Genomic DNA, 20,395 nt, shown 5'->3' on the forward strand with positions numbered 1-20,395 from the left:
CCTCCACCCCTAGGCCGCCAGCTATGCTACCTCGACAGGAACAGCGTCATGCATTTGGATCGATGTTGCAGCAGGCTGCCATGTAAATAGTTATTTAATAAAACGTTTTACCCTTTTACTTTGCTGGTGTGTTGTGTATTTTTAAATTATTGCATAGGGTTTGTCGTTATTTTGGGCGGGGTGGGCGGCGGAGCCGAGCTGTCTTGCAGCCATCATGGCGTCGAGCTCGGTTCCTCTCACTAGTTTCATATTTCTCATGAGGGGTTGTTCCTAATGTTTCTATTTTAGCGAGGTCAAAAAGAAATCCCATCAGTGGCCTACTGATTTTGCTCGATTCCTTTTGTTTTTTCTAACGATTTTTAAGTTAAAGTTTGCTAGCACGATACAGCGGCTAGTCCGCATTTTATATATATGTCCTTTTCATTAGGGGTGTCGGACGATCTACCTCTAATAAACGGTAAGTGTTCCTCTGAAGGAATGCGTCTTGAAAGTGGCTGACTGTAATGCATGATATTTCACTCAGTGACTTTCAGGCCCATGCTGTTTCAAAACTGTGCATGTGCTTGAAGCAGGCGTAGGTATTGACGCAGCATTGTGAATATAGTGCATTGGTGAGCCTTGCTGGAGCTGCATCACACTTGCGATGCAACTCTAGCAATGTATTACTTTTTCAGCACAGATGTGTTACGCATGTATGGTGTTTTTGTACCATGGTGCGCCACATTTCAAATGTGGCACACCATGGGTAACGGACCACTAGCATACTGTGGTGCATATTAACTGGTGCATATCTGGGTATGAAGTAGTTAACATAAATCTGCCCCATAGGTTACAAATCCGCGTTTAGTAGAGTGTTCGGCCTTTGTAGTGTTATGTTTTTTCTGTTATTCTATGTAGGTATGTAATATTGCAAGATTTTTGTCACGAAAAAGAAGCCATGAGTATTGGGTTTGTGAAAGATTGCAAGATTTTTAAAATTAAAAAGCAACAACCACGGCATTGTTTAATATAGTATTGTACATACTTATCTTTAACAATGATGAGAGAGTAAAAAAAGGTTAACCTGATGTTTTAAAGTTATTCACAGGCTTCTTTAGAGGAAGTGTTCTATATGATTGTAGCGTGGGTGTTTCACTTTTTTATAGGTAATAGAATGCATTCTGTATGCTGTAGCAGGAGGAGTACTACATACTTGAATATTCTTCAGTGCTTATTTTCATTTCGTAAGTGGTATTGAGACCGACACAGAACTTCAATGGATCGGAGGGGCTGTTCCTGTGCATCTGAAGGACTGCCAAGCCGTTGCAGCAGTGGGAGTGAGGCCTCTCACAGGAGCGTAGCGCAGCTCCTTTTGATGCTCACAATTGCAGATAACAGGGTAGAGATGTCCGTGGAATTTATGGATGGTTAGTCACACTAGAGTGTGCGCGGTGCCCCTAGCACCTCATTACGGCACACAGGGGAGCCGCGTTGCACAGTTTGAGAATCAGAGACTTAGGAGATAAACCTTCATAATAGGAAGGCTTCTAAGCGATAAAAATCGCCGGTGCTCGGCGCTACAAATATCACTGCTATCGGTGGAATTTTTAACGGTGTTAGTGCTTCAACAGCAATGGGAACACATATCTGATAGAAAATCCTGTAACAATCTCAGTATTTCACATTATCGCGTGAAAAGAAAGTCTTCCGAAAGATGTTGAACGTTGTTCTCTTTTGAGAGTAGAAAACATAGTGAGGGAAGTGGGTGGAGTGCTCCGTGTAAATTGCAGAATAGAAACTACTAAGAACCAATTGGAAGTGTTGTTTTCAAGTCACATGACTTCACATGCGCGTCTCAGGACGTGTACGCGGTGACAGTATCTAGTCACGTACGTCATTTGGAAGTAGCGGTCTAATTCAGCGAAGTTTCAAAACGTGAAAAGGAGTAAATCCAAACACATCCGGATTTAATATATCTTCTGAGCTCGATTCAAGCATACAATTGTTAAAGTATAAAACCTTTTATATTTTTTTTTAAAATACCAAGGTGTGTACATTCGGTCACGCACGAAAGTTTAAAAAGACATTCGGCTCCATTTAATGAAAATTTTCATAATAATAAAAAAGAAGCCTAGGTTTAGTCTCTTTGACGTAGTATAAGTTCTTTGATGGGTCTATGAAGAAATGTAATAAGTTGCAATTGCAAAGTTTTCACGAAATATATAGGCGGGTGCGCGCACACGGTTGCGCACGAACGAAAGCCAAAAAAGCGGAGATAAACCCCCTTTATAATATGCTCCTGGAGCTCTTTTTGGTACAATGAGTTAGTTCTGAAAAGATTTTTTTTTTTTTTCTTTTTTAAGCAAGTGTTATGTTGTTTTTGATTTTTTAAACTTGCAACACCATTTTCATGTGTGACACAGGATCAAAATGAAATGAAGAAATGTATCTTTTCTCGGGGCATTTATGACTCTTAAGTTTTTAGTTTAATAAGAATGAGGCTCTGCTCTCCGTACAGAAGAATTTCTCTACACTCGTTGCATTTCATGTGCACCTTTGCAAGATATGGTCTCAAGTCCATCACAGCACTCGATGGAGATACAGGTCGTCCACCAGAAGATGTGCTGGCCACCTCTGATGGTAATAGCGTGGCCAGGGCTCTTGTCGATGCCTGTGCAAATTCCACAGGGTGCACTTGTTTGACATGCCGCACCATGGTATGTATGGAAAAGGAATATTTTTTTGTTGGATTTCCTCTTGAGAGAACCGATTTGCATATCGTGCAGGTAACTTTTGGCGCATTCACTTTCTTTTGTTCTTCAGGATAAGTGAAAAATTGCCAAATAAAAGATTCCTTTTTTCTTTTTAAAGGTAGTCGCTCATTTCCTTCAGATTCGGAAGATGAATGCGGAATGGCAGCCATTTCAGCAAAGTTTTCCGAAAGATGTTGAACGTTGTTCTCTTTTGAGAGTCCAAAAGATAGTGAGGGAAGTGGGTGGAGTGCTCCGTGTAAATTGCAGAATAGAAACTACTAAGAACCAATTGGAAGTGTTGTTTTCAAGTCACATGACTTCACATGCGCGTCTCAGGACGTGTACGCGGTGACAGTATCTGGTCACGTACGTCATTTGGAAGTAGCGGTCTAATTCAGTGAAGTTTCAAAACGTGAAAAGGAGTAAATCCAAACACATCCGGATTTAATATATCTTCTGAGCTCGATTCAAGCATACAATTGTTAAAGTATAAAACCTTTTTTATTTTTTTTAAAAATACCAAGGTGTGTACATTCGGTCACGCGCGAAAGTTTAAAAAGACATTCCGCTCCATTTAATGAAAATGTTCATAATAATAAAAAAGAAGCCTAGGTTTAGTCTCTTTGACGTAGTATAAGTTCTTTGATGGGTCTATGAAGAAATGTAATAAGTTGCAATTGCAAAGTTTTCACGAAATATATAGGCGGGTGCGTGCACACGGTTGCGCACGAATGAAAGCCAAAAAAGCGGAGATAAACCCCCTTTATAATATGCTCCTGGAGCTCTTTTTGGTACAATGAGTTAGTTCTGAAAAGAACTTTTTTTTTTTTTTTTTTAAACAAGTGTTATGTTGTTTTTGATTTTTTAAACTTGCAACAACATTTTCATGTGTGATACAGGATCAAAATGAAATGAAGAAATGTATCTTTTCTCGGGGCATTTATGACTCTCAATTTTTAGTTTAATAAGAATGAGGCTCTGCTCTCCGTACAGAAGAATCTCTCCACACTCGTTGCATTTCATGTGCACCTTTGCAAGATATGGTCTCAAGTCCATCACAGCACTCGATGGAGATACAGGTCGTCCACCAGAAGATGTGCTGGCCACCTCTGATGGTAATAGCGTGGCTAGGACTCTTGTCGATGCCTGTGTAAATTCCACAGGGTGCACTTGTTTGACATGCCGCACCATGGTATGTATGGAAAAGGAATATTTTTTTGTTGGATTTCCTCTTGAGAGAACCGATTTGCATATCGTGCAGGTAACTTTTGGCGCATTCACTTTCTTTTGTTCTTCAGGATCAGTGAAAAATTGCCAAATAAAAGATTCCTTTTTTCTTTTTAAAAGTAGTCGCTCATTTCCTTCAGATTCGGAAGATGAATGCGGAACGGCAGCCATTTCAGGAAAATTTTCCTGAAAGATGTTGAACGTTGTTCTCTTTTGAGAGTCCAAAAGATAGTGAGGGAAGTGGGTGGAGTGCTCCGTGTAAATTGCAGAATAGAAACTACTAAGAACCAATTGGAAGTGTTGTTTTCAAGTCACATGACTTCACATGCGCGTCTCAGGACGTGTACGCGGTGACAGTATCTGGTCACGTACGTGATTTGGAAGTAGCGGTCTAATTCAGCGAAGTTTCAAAACGTGAAAAGGAGTAAATCCAAACACATCCGGATTTAATATATCTTCTGAGCTCGATTCAAGCATACAATTGTTAAAATATAAAACCTTTTATTTTTTTCTTTTAAAATACCAAGGTGTGTATATTCGGTCACGCACGAAAGTTTAAAAAGACATTCGGCTCCATTTAATGAAAATTTTCATAATAATAAAAAAGAAGCCTAGGTTTAGTCTCTTTGACGTACTATAAGTTCTTTGATGGGTCTATGAAGAAATTCAATAAGTTCAAATTGCAAAGTTTTCACGAAATATATAGGCGGGTGCGCGCACTAGGTCGCGCACGAAAGCCTGGAAATGCGCTATCCATTTTATTGAGAACTGTTGCCGAGAGTGCGCACACCGGGTCGCGCAAGAAAGTTTAGAAAGTCTATTTTTATTTACAGACAAATTTTAATGCGTTTCAAAAAAAGGCAAGGTACAGACTTTCTAATTCTGTATCGCTTTACAAGGATTCTCTATGCAACTTGAACAGTGAAGAAAACGGCTTGTTTCCGAAAAAAATATTGTCAGAACTTTATTGACAAAAGTATAGGTTGCATACACGAGATATTTCTGAATTAGCATTTTAAAACCAATGAAATTCACTGAAAAAACCATAGGTTTTACACACGTTATAGTTAGGAAGTAGCATTTACAAAACCTATGAAATTCACTAAAAAAAACATAGGTTTTACACACGTTATAGTTAGGAAGTAGCATTTACAAAACCTATGAAATTCACTGAAAAAACCATAGGTTTGACACCATTTATAGTTAGCTGGAAATTTTACTGATATAAAACCAATGAAAATCCACGTTATAGTTAGTTGGACTCACTATAACTTGCACGTGTAATGCACTGCTGAAAATATGAACCAGATCTGCACCATGTATCTCACATCTGAAGCATTGTGTCCCATCCACTCCTTCCCACTTAACAATTTTTTCAGGTGTTATATATACATCAAAAAGAGTTTTGAAATACTGAGACTGCAGGTTGGCAGAACACAGTACAGAATCTCCTATGTCTAATGTCTTCATAAAACAGAAGTCCGGGACCCCAGGTCTATTCTGCCATCTCAACCTATGCTTGTCCACATCATCCGGGACCCCATCCAACAAGCATCTATAGGACGAGAAGCCTTATTTTTCATTCTATTAGAGGTACCTGCGTGAAGCACTCAGCACCACCAGCTTTTGTGAGAAGAAAGTCCCTCAACTGTAACAATTGAAGAAGTACCGAAGGCCAATATTAAATCTTTCCATAACTAATTCAAAAGATGTTATATGGTCCTGAGCCAAGAGGTTTCCTATCCTATAAAAGACCCCTTTTCTCAAGCTTGACAGACACTCATCATGTAAAATCCTAGGAAGCTGATTATTCCCAATAAAGGGGGTATACCTACTGAACCTGCCCACCCTAAGTTTTCTGTATGTCTGCCCAATTGCAAAAAGCAGAGATTAAGATCTTGAAACTTGTTTTTTTTAACTAGCTTGGTACATAACATTTCAAAAGGCAGCCATTGGCTCATGCTCCAATCAGAATCTCAAAGATTGACGGAGCATGACTGGGGTCATCTCCTTCCTTCGGCTTAATACCAAAGAGAGACCCATAATATTGCAGTACTGCAGCGAGGTAGTGTAGTTTAAAGTTAGGGAGAAGGTTTTTATTTCAACATCTAAATTATGGAAAACTCTCCTCCTAAACATCAAATCCATGACCAATCTTCTATCTTTCAGGTAGGTTCTAAAAACTTGGCTTTTCAGTAATCAGTAGCAGGTTATTTCCCTGACCTATTTGGACCATGGCAATGACAAAACACCTCTGGGTATTTGCATACTGTAGAAGGATTAATTATATAACATAACGTAACATACCATAACGTAACACTTAAAACCCAGCTTGCGGACTAACTGTATTCTATACAACATGGCTTCTTTTTAATTTTGTAAAGGCCTAAATAACCCAATCAAATGCTGTTTTGTTATCACATCATACCCTGGTATACCATGAAATTACAGCAGTATATCACTGGCCAATATATAGCTACATTTTGTACCTTATAACTTTAGCACTACTGAACCAGTTTAGATCTACTACCAAATATGACCCTTTGCACCCCAAAATCTATATTTCTGCTAAATGTTATCTATATCCCATCAGCCATTTTCAAGCAGCTGTTTAAACAACTCTCTATGACATTTCACTCAACTCCACTGTACCACATGCCACTCCACTCTGACACGTCACTCCACTCTACGCAGTGCACTCCACTCTACGACAGTCTACTCTACTCTACATCACTCTCGCCACTATTATCACCGACATGCCTCCCGTTCCACAACACATCACTCTACTCTACCACACACCATTCTAACCCCCACTTGAACATGACACTCCAACCTATGACATGCCATACCTCTCCACTCTAGGACATGCTGCTCTTCTCTTCTACAGGCCACTCCACTCTAGGACACACCACTCCAATCTATGACACACCACTCCACTCTATTAAACTCCTCTCCAATCTGCGATATACCACTCCACTCCACTCCACTCCATGCCACGTTACTCCTCTCTACTCTATGACACACTACTGCACTGTACTCCACTGTACTACAGTACTCCACTCTATGCCATACCATTGTATTCCACTCCGCTCTACAGCAGTCTATTCCAGTTCCCTTTAACACATTGTACACTCTACACTATTCCACTCCATAACAATCTACTCCAATCTATGCCCCTTCACTGTACGCACTTTACAACACCACTCCACACTACAACATCCCACTTCACTCTGTCAATAGCTCTAGAGAATTTAGTTTGTATGTGATATTACCATTTGAGTTGTTTAGTTGTGGGAAAAGCAGTATTTTCAGTGGTATAGTTTAGGCACTTACCTGTCCAGAGGGTGGCTTGAGCCTGCCTGTCTCCAAGGAGATTCTGAATTGAGGTGCAGCTCTCAGCCCCTTGCCCAGCAGTCTGAGATGAGATCACATGACCCTTGTATAAGCTGCTATTAGACGTTAAATCTATGCTCTGATTGGCTACTGTGTCTGGTGTTTCTATTAGGCTTCGGGTTAGTGCTCTGATTGGCTGATAGGTTTTGGTTTCGACTGGTCCCTGGAATAGTGATTCTTTTGGACATGGGGCTTAGGGTTAGCTTTCTGATTGGCGGATAGGTCCAGAGGTTTTAATTGTTTCCTGGGGCTATGGTTTGTTTTGAATCTAGGGCTTAGCGTTTCATTTCTGATTGGCTGCTAGAACTAGGGCTGTTATTGGCTGTAAGGATCTGGTCTCTTATTAGTCCTAGGGCATAGGGCTAGTGTTATGATTGTTATCGTTCTGAGTGTTATGTCCCTCAGCCGCTGCACCAAGACAGTGTGGTTTACAGTGTCAAACGTGGCTGATAGATCAAGGAGCATGAGGACCGCCCTCCTTCCCTCATCGACCACCCTGCAGATCTCTTCAGCTGCAAGGATTAAGGCAGATTCAGTGGAATGGCGTCAGCGGAAGCCGTGTTGAGAAGTGTCCAGCAAGTTGTTTACATCCAGGTATTCGGTCAGCACTGTGTTTAGCTGTTTTTCTAGAACTTTGGCCACGATTGGTAGGCCGGCAATGGGGCGATAGTTCTTAGGGTCATTAGGGTCTAGACTTGGTTTCTTTAGGAGAGGTGTAATTGATGCAATTTTTCAAGTTTTTGGATAACAACCAGAAGTTAAGATTCAGGATTGAAGTGAGATTTTCGCAGATCTTATGGGCAGCTTGATGCATAAAGGAAGGGGGGCATGAATCAGTGGGTGCACCTGTTTTTATAGAAAGTAGAAGGTTTTGTACTTCCCCACTGTTTATAGGCTGAAAGCAAGTTAACTTGCAATGGGGGCATGCTACAGGAGTTGTCAAATCCTGGGGTCCTGGGGCACTTAAGAAATCATTATAGATTCCTTGCACCTTCTCTTGAAAATGCCTGGCCACTTTATTACATAAGGTTTGATGAGGCTTAAATGCATTGTCCTGTTGGGGTTTGGATAACAAATTAACAAATTTGAACAATTCCTCTGTGGAGTTGCCCGCCTCCTTTATCTTTGTTGTAAAAAACAGTTTTGTTTTTTTTGTAAACATTTTTATTAGCATTTTGCAGCATGATAACAAACATTAAGCATGTCAATATCAAGCAACATACCCATCCCCCGACCCCTCATTCACATTTCCCTTCTTTTGATCAAGAACATAGTCCACAGTGTTCAATGGTTCAGTTAAGTCTCTCGCCCAAATCCATCTACAGATCAGCCTCAGTCCCCTCATCTCGTTCTGTACCTGGAGACTTAAGAGCTCAGAACTCCCCCATCTCATAACCCTCCATCTAGCCCATGATAGCTCCTCCATTTACCCCATACCCTGCCAAATTTCTTGGGGCTCTCCTTGCCTTGTACGTAACTCTCTCGGCAGCCATGTAGAGGCCCATCCCCCTCCTCCACTCTTCTATTTGTGGCATGTCTGGTGCCCCCCACTTCCGGGCCACATCTCTCTTGGCCACCACTAAGGCCAGCACCAGGACGATCAGCAGGGGTCTAGCCAAATCCACATCGTTCGTCATTCCCAGTAGGGTCAATTTGGGATCTAAGGGTATGGTGGTCTCTAGCACCTCCCTCAGCACTGTCGGGAATGCCCCCAGAAGAGTTGAATATTTGGGCATGTCCAGAGAGTATGATATAAATCTCCTATACCAGTGCCACACCTCAGACAGCCCAGGTCAGTTTTCCAAATCTTGTTTAGGTTCCCCAGTCTATCTGGCCTATTATTCATTATTGTTTTGTATGTAAGCGACACTGCCTTACCGACTATCCTTTCATGTAGGAGGCGATCCTCCAGAGGAGCATATTCTTGGAGTGCCTCCGTCAAGGCACCCTCCGCCTTCCATGCGTGTCGGAATTGCATGTATTTAAAGTATTGTGTGTGGTGGAGTCCATATTCCTTGCGCAGCGAGGGAAACGACTGTAGCACTCCGTTTTCATTACATCGCCCAAAGTCGACAAGCCTATAGCATCCCAACCTCGGAATCCCTTCAATTTATTAAGTTCCTGCAGCCAGGTGCATTTCCACAGTGGGGTTTGTTTTGTTAGTTTGCGTTCCCACCCTATCGCTCACATCGCCCTCATCCATATCCCTAAGGTGAGCCTTGTTGCAGGCAGTAGTCTAGCCCTACCTTTACCTCCATATAAATAATGCAGGTATGTGTGTGTAGCCATAGTGTGTCTCTCTAGTGCAAAGGTGGGGTGGGTGGCCGGGGCGTGCATCCATTCATTAATGGCTACCAGGTGCTCTGCCCAGTAGTAGGCCTCTAAGTCGGGCAAGGAGATTCCCCCATTATATTGGTGCCTTTGCAAAGTCGAAAGTGCCACCCTAGGCTGCTTCCCCATCCATAAAAAGGTTCGAAGCTCTGCGTGAATATCCTTGAAAACCCCGCCCTGTAAGGGAAAGTATTCATTCTGCAATGCATGCAGAAACCTGGGAAGCGTAATCATTTTAAACATTGCCGCCCGACCGAGGAGTGTTAGGGGCAGCAATTTCAACCTTGCCGCATCATCAGTAAAGTTGCGTAGTATGCGGCGAATGTTCCTTTCAAAGGAGAGCCCCCTATCAATCGTAAGGAACACCCCGAAGTAGGTAAACGGCTCCGTTGACTTTTACAGATGTTCTGGGAGCACGGGCCCCACTTCCCGTTGTTGGGGATCATATAAGATTGACTTATGCCAGTTGATCTGGTAGCCCGCATGAGACCCATATCGCTCTAGTTCTGAGATTAGCGCCGGTATGGTAGTCTCCGGTTCTGTGATATACAGCAGGACGTCACCCACATATAGGGAAAGCTTCTCTGTAGACGTGTCTGACAATCGTATGCTGAACCCCCCGATACTCTTGTTCTGCCGGATTGCACATGCCATTACCTCTATGGAGAGGGCGAACAGCAGTGGGGACAGGGGGCAACGCTGTCTGGTACCGCGCCGTATAGGAAAGTCCCTTAGCAACTGGCCATTGACCCGGACTCTCGCCCTGGGATTGTTATACAGCAGTCCTATCATCTTTCTGAATTTGGGTCTAAAAGTGAAACACTGTTTTTTATGGCAATGATTGCCTCCTTATATTGCAGATGGTATGATTATAGATAAGTTTCTTTTGATTGTCATAGTCTTGTCTCCAGAAACACTCAGCTCTTCTGCAGCTGATCTTTAAACTTTTGAGCTGTGGGTATACCAAGGTGATGCTGTCTTAACTCTTTTAACCGTCACTAATTTGTTTGGTGCAACCCGATCGGCGGCTGAAAGTAACCAGTCATTAAACTGCAGGACTGCCCCGCTGTTATCAGTTTCTGGAATAGCAGGGAAGAGATCAAGGGCTGACTCAAAGTCGCCGTTCTTGAGTTTTTCCCACCACCTAGTTAATACCTTGGATGATTTGGCCTGTGCTTTTGAATGTATCTGAGTGGCTTTAAGGTTGAAATATATGACCTTGTGGTCTGTCCATGGCAGAGCTAACAGGCTGGTTAGAGTGATATCAGGATTGCTTGTAAAAATCCCATCTAACGTATGTCCTGCCTGATGGGTGGGTTCGGTTCCAAGTTGGTTGAGGCTAAAAGCTTCAAGATTGTCTAGCAGCCTGGTAATGTCTGTGTTGTTTTTGGATTCTTGGTGGTAATTAAAATCTCCAAGTATTGTGATGGGGTGAGAGTCAGTGTATGATTCTAAAAGCGTCAGGAGGGCTTGTGAAAAAGCGGCTTTAGTGCCAGGTAGACGATAAATCAGTATCCCCTGAAAAATCTAGAGGTTATTTAACTTTATATGGAAATGCACTGCTTCTGCAGGCAGGGCAGAGATCATCTCCACCTGTACTTTGAAATGGTTGTGATAAATAATACCCGCCCCTTACCAGTCCATCTATCCTGAGACGAGAAGGCATACCCTGCTGGCATAGGGATGTTCCAGTCTGGAACATCTGACCCCTTTCTGTCGCCAACAAATCTATACTCAGCATTCCATCTACCAAGACCCTACTCTTCTTTCTGCCACAAAACACAATCACTCAAACCTTATACTCCAATGCACCACACACAGTACCTCTTTAAGCAATACACTCTTTTCCATAAACACATCACCACCTCTTTACCTTGCAGCTTCTACTCACCAACCAGTCTTTACATGCACATTCTTCTCTGAAAACAAATACATCATCATCTCAGCTCACTACTCCTCAAAAACAAAACATAACACACACACCAGCAAAAGAAAATCTCACACACACAACACCTCATAATACTTTCTGTCACAAAGTAGAAACATACACCCACACCGAACACCAACCTTCCTGACTACACAAATAATACACACACTAAACCAACTCCACTGCCAAGCTTTCTCTCTTCCCCCACACCTAACACATATTCAGCAACACAGCAACTCTCTTTTAACCGCCTTTCATGCACTGGACAATTTAGAACCTTACGTGACTCACATGCTGCCCCACTACCCTTGACTCATACACCTTTTGCCCTAAACAGACGCAAACCAAATATGCAACATGCCTGCATAATTTCACATCACCATGTCTACTGCACAACAGTGCTTCTTTACAAAAACAACACAGCTCACCAACTCCCTCTCAACCTCCATCCACATCACCAATGCATGCAGCCCCATGTCTGTGCCACTGGATTCAGGCTAGCCTGACTGATGAGGGGCAATACCCCTAAGCTGGTCCCAGGATGCCTGTTTTTGGTCAAGGGAAGACCTGGCTTGGCAGTTCAGGCTTGACTGTTCCAATGAGGAACAGGGTCAAGACTGATTTCCATATGCCTCCTCCATAGACGCTGGAACAAAGTCACAGAAGACCAGCTCACCGCCACCCTCATCAGCATCCCACCAGCTTGATGCCCGCCGTTAATGGATCACTGACAAAATATCGATTACACTAATAGTGAATATGGATGACAAAATATCGAATACAAAAATATCGAATTCCTATCTACAAACAGGTAAGTTCAAAAATATCGAATCAAAAATATTGTTAAAAAAATATGGTTAGTCAAAATATTGAATTTTTTAAAATATCTTAAAAGTAATTTAAAAATAATAAAATAATAAATATAATTAACTAAAACATGCTTAAAAATACTTAAATAACCTTAAAAGTATTAAATAAATAATTTAAGTAAAAAAATTAAATGTTATTTTTTAACACATATATATATATATCTATATATATTAACATATTACTGATAAAAAATATAAAATATTTTTACCGTAAGTTAGCGGGAGGGTAAAATGTACTATTACCACTCCAGTGAGTGCAACACTAGGGTAAACGTTGGATAGCGCAGGTGTAAAAATTACTACTCCACCTCCAGTGAGTGCAACAGTAGGTAAAGCATTGGATAGCGTAGGGGTAAAAATTACTATTCCCACTCCAGAGAGAGCAACAGTAGGGAAAACGTTGGATAGCGGGAGAGTAAAAATTACTATTCCCATTCCAGTGAGTGTAACAGTAGGGAAAGCGTTGGATAGCGTAGGTGTAAAAATTACTACTCCACCTCCAGTGAGTGCAACAGTAGGTAAAGCATTGGATAGCGTAGGGGTAAAAATTACTATTCCCACTCCAGAGAGAGCAACAGTAGGGAAAACGTTGGATAGCGGGAGAGTAAAAATTACTATTCCCACTCCACTGAGTGCAACAGTAGGGAAAGCGTTGGATAGAGGGGGGGTAAAAATTACTATTCCCACTCCAGAGATTGCGACAGTAGGGAAAGCGTGGATAGCGGGAGGGTAAACTAAATTACCAATTTAATATTATGTAATAATTAATCAATTAAAAATACAAATTAAAATTAGTTATTAAAATTAATTACCTATTAATTCAAATTAATTAACAAATAATTAACAATACAATTAAAAATCAATACCAATAAATAAAAATGATTTACTTATTTACAATTATATTACTTCCTACCCTATTCCCCTATAAACCCACAACCCGCTATTTATTTTATTTTATTTTATTTTGCGATTTTTAAAGCGCAAACAATTACCCATACGGGTGTCTCGGCGCTACAGAACTTTGAGCTCACTACTGAAGACGAAGGGTTAGGAGGTAGAGAAAAGCCATGTTTTAAGGCTTTTTCGAAATTTAAGAAGCGTAGGTGCAGATTTGATATGGAGTGGGAGAGTGTTCCATAGCTTAGCTGTAGCAGTGGTGAAACATCTATCTCCCCAGGTGGCCTTTCTTGTACGAGGTACATTCAGCAAGAGGGCTGTGGAAGATCGTAACGTCCTGCGTTGTTCCACTGGATGAAGAGCTTCTTTTAGATACTGGGGCCCTGGATGGTTTAGGGTTTTATAGGCTATACATAGGGCTTTAAATTTGATTCTGCTCCTGATTGGAAGCCAGTGGAGCCTTTTGATGTGGTGGGAAGTGGGAGTGAATTTAGGAATGGAAAGTAAGGTTCTAGCCGCCGAGTTTTGCACGGTCTGCAACTTGTTGAGAACCCCTTCCTGCGCATTCAGAAGGAGTGAGTTGCAGTAGTCTGTTCTTGAAAAGACTAGAGAGCTGATGAGGGTTTTGCCGGCTGATTGAGGTAGGTATGGCAGAAGCTTTTTGATTTTTTTGAGGGTAAAAAAGGCGGAAGATACGACAGCGTTAGCATGATGGTGAAAAGTCAGCTTATTGTCGAAGATGACTCCTAGGTTCCGGACTTTTACCACTGGTTGGGGGGGGGAGCCCAACTCAGGTGGCCACCACTGTGGGGACCATGCTGGCTGCAAGCTCCCGAATGTCATCACCTCCGTTTTATCGGAGTTAAGTTTGAGGCAGTTTGATGACATCCAGGAGCTTATTGCCTTCATGCCTTCCTGAAAGTTGGATGCGACACTGGCTCCATTGTTGTGCACCGATAGCACTAGTTGCGTGTCATCGGCGAACGTGGTAAGGGCTATTCCGTAAGTTTTTATTACTCTCGCTAAGTCCGATACGTAGATATTAAAGAGCGTCGGACTTAGCGAGGAGCCTTGAGGAACACCACAGGGGAGAGAGAAGGTCTGAGAAGTGAAATTCCCTACCCTGACAGTCTGCGGACGATTTGCAAGGAAAGAGGCAATTAGATCTTTAGCTGTGCCTCCTATGCCCAGCGCCGAGACACGGTCGATCAGTGTGACATGGTCGACCGTGTCAAATGCTGCAGAGAGATCTAGGAGTATCAGAACAGCTGCCCCTCCTGTATCCATGGTTGTTCTGATTTCGTCCGCAGCTTTCAGAAGAGCTGTTTCCGTCCCGTGTCCTTGTCTAAACCCAAACTGGGTGTCATCCAGCAAGTTGTTGTCGTTAATGAACTTCGAGAGTTGGATATTCATGGACTTCTCGAAAATCTTAGCTGGGAATGGAAGGCAGGCGATGGGTCTGTAGCTTGCAGGGAGGAGAGGGTCCAGAGTAGGTTTTTTCAGTAGTGGCTTAATTATGGCTTCTTTCCAAACTGCAGGGTATATGCCTGTTGAGAACATGGCATTGCAAATGGTAGCTAGTGCGGGGGAGATTGCTTCAGGGATGAGATTCAGAACGGAGGGTGGACAGGGATCCAGAGGGGATCCTGATTTGGTACTAGCTGCCAGGCGTTGGATGAGATTTTGATCTACAGGAGTGAAAGATGAAAAGGTAGGCCGAGTATCCATGTGAGATACCAGTGGAGTGGCAGGGGGGGCGGAATGGGAAAAAGTATAAAAAATGGAGCTGACTTTTTCCTTGAAGAAACTGGCCAAGGCATCTGCCAGTAACTGAGTGCCTTCTATGCGGGGCGTAGGGGGATTGGCTAGGGTATTAACTACCCGAAATATTTGTCCTATTGAATTTTTTGCCTGATCGATTTGGGTAGTGAAATAGTTACTTTTCTCGGTGGTTAACAGTCTTTTGTAGGTAGAAAGGGCATTTTTGTAATTAAGTTTGTCTACCATACTATAATTGCGGCGCCAGTGCCTTTCAAGGTTCCTACAGTGTTGTTTTTGCAAGCGTAGGGCTTCCGTAAACCATGGGGCTGATGGTGTTTTCCTGTTCCGGTGTGAACTTTTTGTCGGAGCCAGCTTATTGCATGCCATGTCTAAGTTTTTCAGGTAGTTGGAGGATGCTTTGATAGGATCTTGTTCGTTGGGAATATGGTTATCCTGCATTATCTCGGCTAGTGAGGTTAGATTAATATTTTTCCAGTCTCTGTAGGATGAAGGAGGTGATGAGGTGGAGTTTAGTTTAACAAGGTCTGTTTGAACTGTGAAGCAGATGGCTGAATGGTCAGTCCAGATGAGTGGGATTATTTGAGTAACCTTTACAAGGGAACTGTTGGTGAAAATGCCATCTAATGTATGACCTGCCTGATGCGTGGGGGAGGTTATTAGTTGTTTTAGGCCTGCGGCTGAAAGATCTGTGAGAAGTTGTGTAGTGTCCTTGTTGTTCATAGTCTCTAGATGAAAATTGAAGTCACCTAATAGGGTAAAATGCGGGGTGTCTGCAGCCGCTTCAATTAGACTGCCTATATTTGCTAAGAACTTGGCTCTTGACCCCGGAGGGCGGTAAATCAGCAAGCCCTTAAAAGAAAATTTAGCCGAGAGGCCAAGTGTAAAAATCATAGACTCGTATTCTGGGCAGGTAAATGTTTTCGTAGTGAGTTTAAAGAGGTCTTTATAAATTATGGCAATGCCACCGCCTCTTTTTTTTGGCCTGTCTAGTCTGCATACATTGTAGTTGGTGGGGGTGGCTTCTGTAAAGTCGGGTCCCGAGGCATCATCTCCCCAAGTCTCGGTAATGAACAGGAGGTCCAGTTTGTGTGCGTCAATAAAGTCAGCTATTTCTAATTTATGTTTGGGGAGAGATCTAGCGTTCATAAGCGCTGCTTGGATCGATAAAGGGCAGTTAGTGGATGAATTTGCCCTAGGTTTATTGCAAGTGGGACAGCGAATTGGGCCGAAGCTATGGTTGGAATAGGCTAAGATCGGTGGTTCGTGGGGTTGGTTGGCTGTGTACCTCAATTGTAGTAGGTTGACAGCAGAGTAGGTCAATCTCATCGTGTCAGAGGGTGGCCATGGTATTGAGCCTGCATGGGGGTTGGCCGTTGGGCCGTCCTCGGCGCGGACGAGCGCAGATGAGCTTGCCTTATGCGCGCCTTCGGCGCGCATTCGTCGAGCCCGCTGCGCTCGTCCGCTGCGCTTCCGGGAAGGACACATATTTTATAGAGGATGACGACGGCGTTGGGGGGGTGTGGCCGACCGAGGGGGGGCGTGTCTCGTGGCTTCCCTCAGCAGGGTGATGGCGCCAAGAAAACGAGCGTTTTTGGGCTGTAGCAGCGCTCACACAGCTGCTTGTTGGTTTTTTTAAAGAGTGCCAGGAGGTTAGTGCAAATTACAAACACAGTATTTCAATATTAAAAACAAGTAAAATCACGAGGCTGAGCTCCCGGCTTTCCGCCTCAGGAGTGGGCTCCGTTTTGCAATAGTGCGCGCTAGTGGTCAGCGCGTCCTATTAGTACCTGTGGGGGGGCGTGGCCGACCGAGGGGGGGCGTGTCTCGTGGCTTCCCTCAGCAGGGTGATGGCGCCAAGAAAACGAGCGTTTTTGGGCTGTAGCAGCGCTCACACAGCTGCTTGTTGTTTTTTTTTAAAGAGTGCCAGGAGGATAGTGCAAATTACAAACACAGTATTTCAATATTAAAAACAAGTAAAATCACGAGGCTGAGCTCCCGGCTTTCCGCCTCAGGAGTGGGCTCCGTTTTGCAATAGTGCGCGCTAGTGGTCAGCGCGTCCTATTAGTACCTGTGGGGGGCGTGGCCGACCGAGGGGGGGCGTGTCTCGTGGCTTCCCTCAGCAGGGTGATGGCGCCAAGAAAACGAGCGTTTTTGGGCTGTAGCAGCGCTCACACAGCTGCTTGTTGGTTTTTTTAAAGAGTGCCAGGAGGTTAGTGCAAATTACAAACACAGTATTTCAATATTAAAAACAAGTAAAATCACGAGGCTGAGCTCCCAGCTTTCCGCCTCAGGAGTGGGCTCCGTTTTGCAATCTTTAAAATAAATTAATAAAATAAACATAAATATCAATTAATACAAAAATAAATGACCAATTAAAAATTAATTAATTACCAATTAAAAATAATTAACAGTAATTCTAAATATACACCAATTAAAAAATTAACATATTTAATTAATTGCACTTAAATTACTTCCCACCCTATTCCCCTATAAACCCACAACCCGCTACGGAAAAAAAAAATATATATACATAATTATCAATTAATTAATTAATAAAAATAAATGACCAATTACAAATGAATAACCAATTAAAAATTTATTAATTACCAATTAAAAATTAATTACTAAATAATTCAAAATAAATACCAATAAATAAATTAACATATTTAATTAATTACAATTAAATTACTTCCCACCCTATTCCTCTATAAACCCACAACCCGCTACAGAATCAAATTACGCAAAAATGAAATAACATAAAAAACACTTAAAAAAATTCTATATTATTAAAAATTCGATATATTTTAATACCTATATTACATACTTCGATATTTTGACTTTCTATATTTTAAAAATCGATATTACATTACTTACCTTCAATTCTATATTTTTCACCCCTATATTATGTCCATTCGATATTTTGTCCATTCTATATTTTGACTTCAATATTATGTCCATTCTATATTTTTGATTCAATATGTTTACCGCCATTAACACCGCAGCACGCAACCTCATCCGCTGGATCAGTAACTGCGCCAACACACTTGCCTCTCTCATAAAAGCCACAGGATGACTCATCAAGAAAGCAAGCTGGTTCACCTCTGCACTCCAGGAATCCAAACGCTGCTGCTGAGGACTCAAAAAGACATGGGGGAACAACAAAACCTCAGAAACATGTATCACCTACAGAGGAACGACCACAGCACATCACCAACTCATCAAATCCACAAAGAAGAAATCCCTCAGAGACAGAATCCCCACCAATGCCGTAACACCAAACAACTCTTCTCCATCATCAAAGAATTGGTCAAACCCTACATTGAAACATCAGACGTCCCACCCTCTCAAAACCTCTGCAACAGTCTCAGCACCTTCTATCACATCAAGATTAAGATGATCTATGATAGCTTTCATAACCAAGATCTCCGCACCTCTCCAGCTCCCCACCTAGCGATGCCACCCAATGGACCCTGCTCATTTGGACACCACTCACGACAGAAGACATCTTTAAGACTATAAAAAAGCATCAACTCCAGAGCACTCTCAGGCCTCTGCCCATCCCACATCATCTACAGAGCCGCAAGGGCTATCAACCCCGAACTACGTCTGATGATCAACTGCTCCCTCGAAACCGCCACATTCCCCGATGAATGTAAACATGCCAAAGTCAACCCCATTCTGAAGAAACCCTCTGCAGACCCAACAGACCACAAAAACTTCAGGCCCATCTCCCTTCTTCCATTCACAGCCAAGGTCATCAAAAAGGCCGTCAACACCCAGCTAGCAAACTTCATCGAAGCCAACAGCGTCTTGAATATCTCCCAATCCGAATTCTGCAGCAACCACAGCACCAAGACCACCCTACATGCTGCCAGGGTCAAATGGCAGCCCTCATCCTGTTTGACCTCTTGGCTGCCTTAGACACTGTCTCCCACCGCACACTAGCCACCTGACTCCATGACACCGTCATCCTTGGAAAGGCCCTCAACTGTATATGCTTTTTTCTCACAGGCAGAACTCAGCGAATCAGACTCCCACCCTCCTTCTTGGAAGTAATTGAGACCAACTATAGAGTGCCACTGTGATCCTCCTTCAGTCCAACCCTCTTCAACAACTACACGGCCCCCCTCGCAGTCATCGTTGGAAACCACGGGATCAACATTGTCTCCTATGCAGATGACACCTAGCTCATCTTCTCCCTCACCAACTAACCCAATATCACCAGACACAACTTCCTAGAAGGGATGAAAACCATTGCCAACTGGATGATGATGAAGAGCCACCTGAAACTCAACTCTGAGAAAACAGAAGTCCAAATGCTTGGCTCTACCCCTTCTGCATGGGATGACTCATGGCGGTCCTCTTCCCTTGGAACCCCCCACCCCAACAGACCATGAAGAAAACCTTAGCATCATACTAGACTCATCGCTAACAATGAACCACCAGATCAACACCATATCCTTGGCCTGCTTCAACACCCGCCGCATACTCCGAAAAACGTTCAGATGGATCCCATTCTAAGCCAGAAGAATTGTGCTGCACGCTCTTATCAGTAGCAGACTGGACTAAGGCAATGCTCTCTACATCAGAATCAACATGAAACCTACTTCACAAACTCCAGACCACCCAGAACGTTGCAGCCAGACTGACCCTAGGCATTACCCGTCACAGCCACATCACCCAACATCTCTGTCATCTCCACTGGTTCCCTATTGAAAGAAGAATAACCTTCAAACTCCTCACTCACGCATATAAGGCCCTCTGGAAACACCGGACCAACATAACTGAACAACAGCCTCTCCTTCCACATACCCAAAAGACACCTCTGATGAGCCAACCTCTCTCTGGCCACCATTCCAAACCTCTACAAGACCAGAAGGGGAGAAAAGTCCTTCTCCTACCTCACAGCCAAGGTCTGGAATGACCATGTCCTCTACCTCCGGCAAGATACCACACTGCTCCAGTTCAGGAAGGACCTCAAGACCTGGCTCTTTGAATGACCCCAGCACCCAACTGAGCCAAGTCCCCTCCCCCAACACCTTGAGACCTTCGCAGGTGAGTAGTTATTCTTTACTAACCCTGATTGATTGGTTGATTGACTGATTGATAGATTGATTAATTGATTAATATGGCTGCGTCCTAACAGGGGTGGTGAAGTGAGCTAAAGAACGATGATGGGTTCAACCAAGATATGTGACTGGGGATGAGTGTCTGAAAAGTTTCAGCGTTCCGTCCAT

This window comes from Lissotriton helveticus, chromosome 6, assembly GCF_964261635.1.
Source record: "Lissotriton helveticus chromosome 6, aLisHel1.1, whole genome shotgun sequence".
NCBI classification, from domain to species: Eukaryota; Metazoa; Chordata; class Amphibia; order Caudata; family Salamandridae; genus Lissotriton; species Lissotriton helveticus.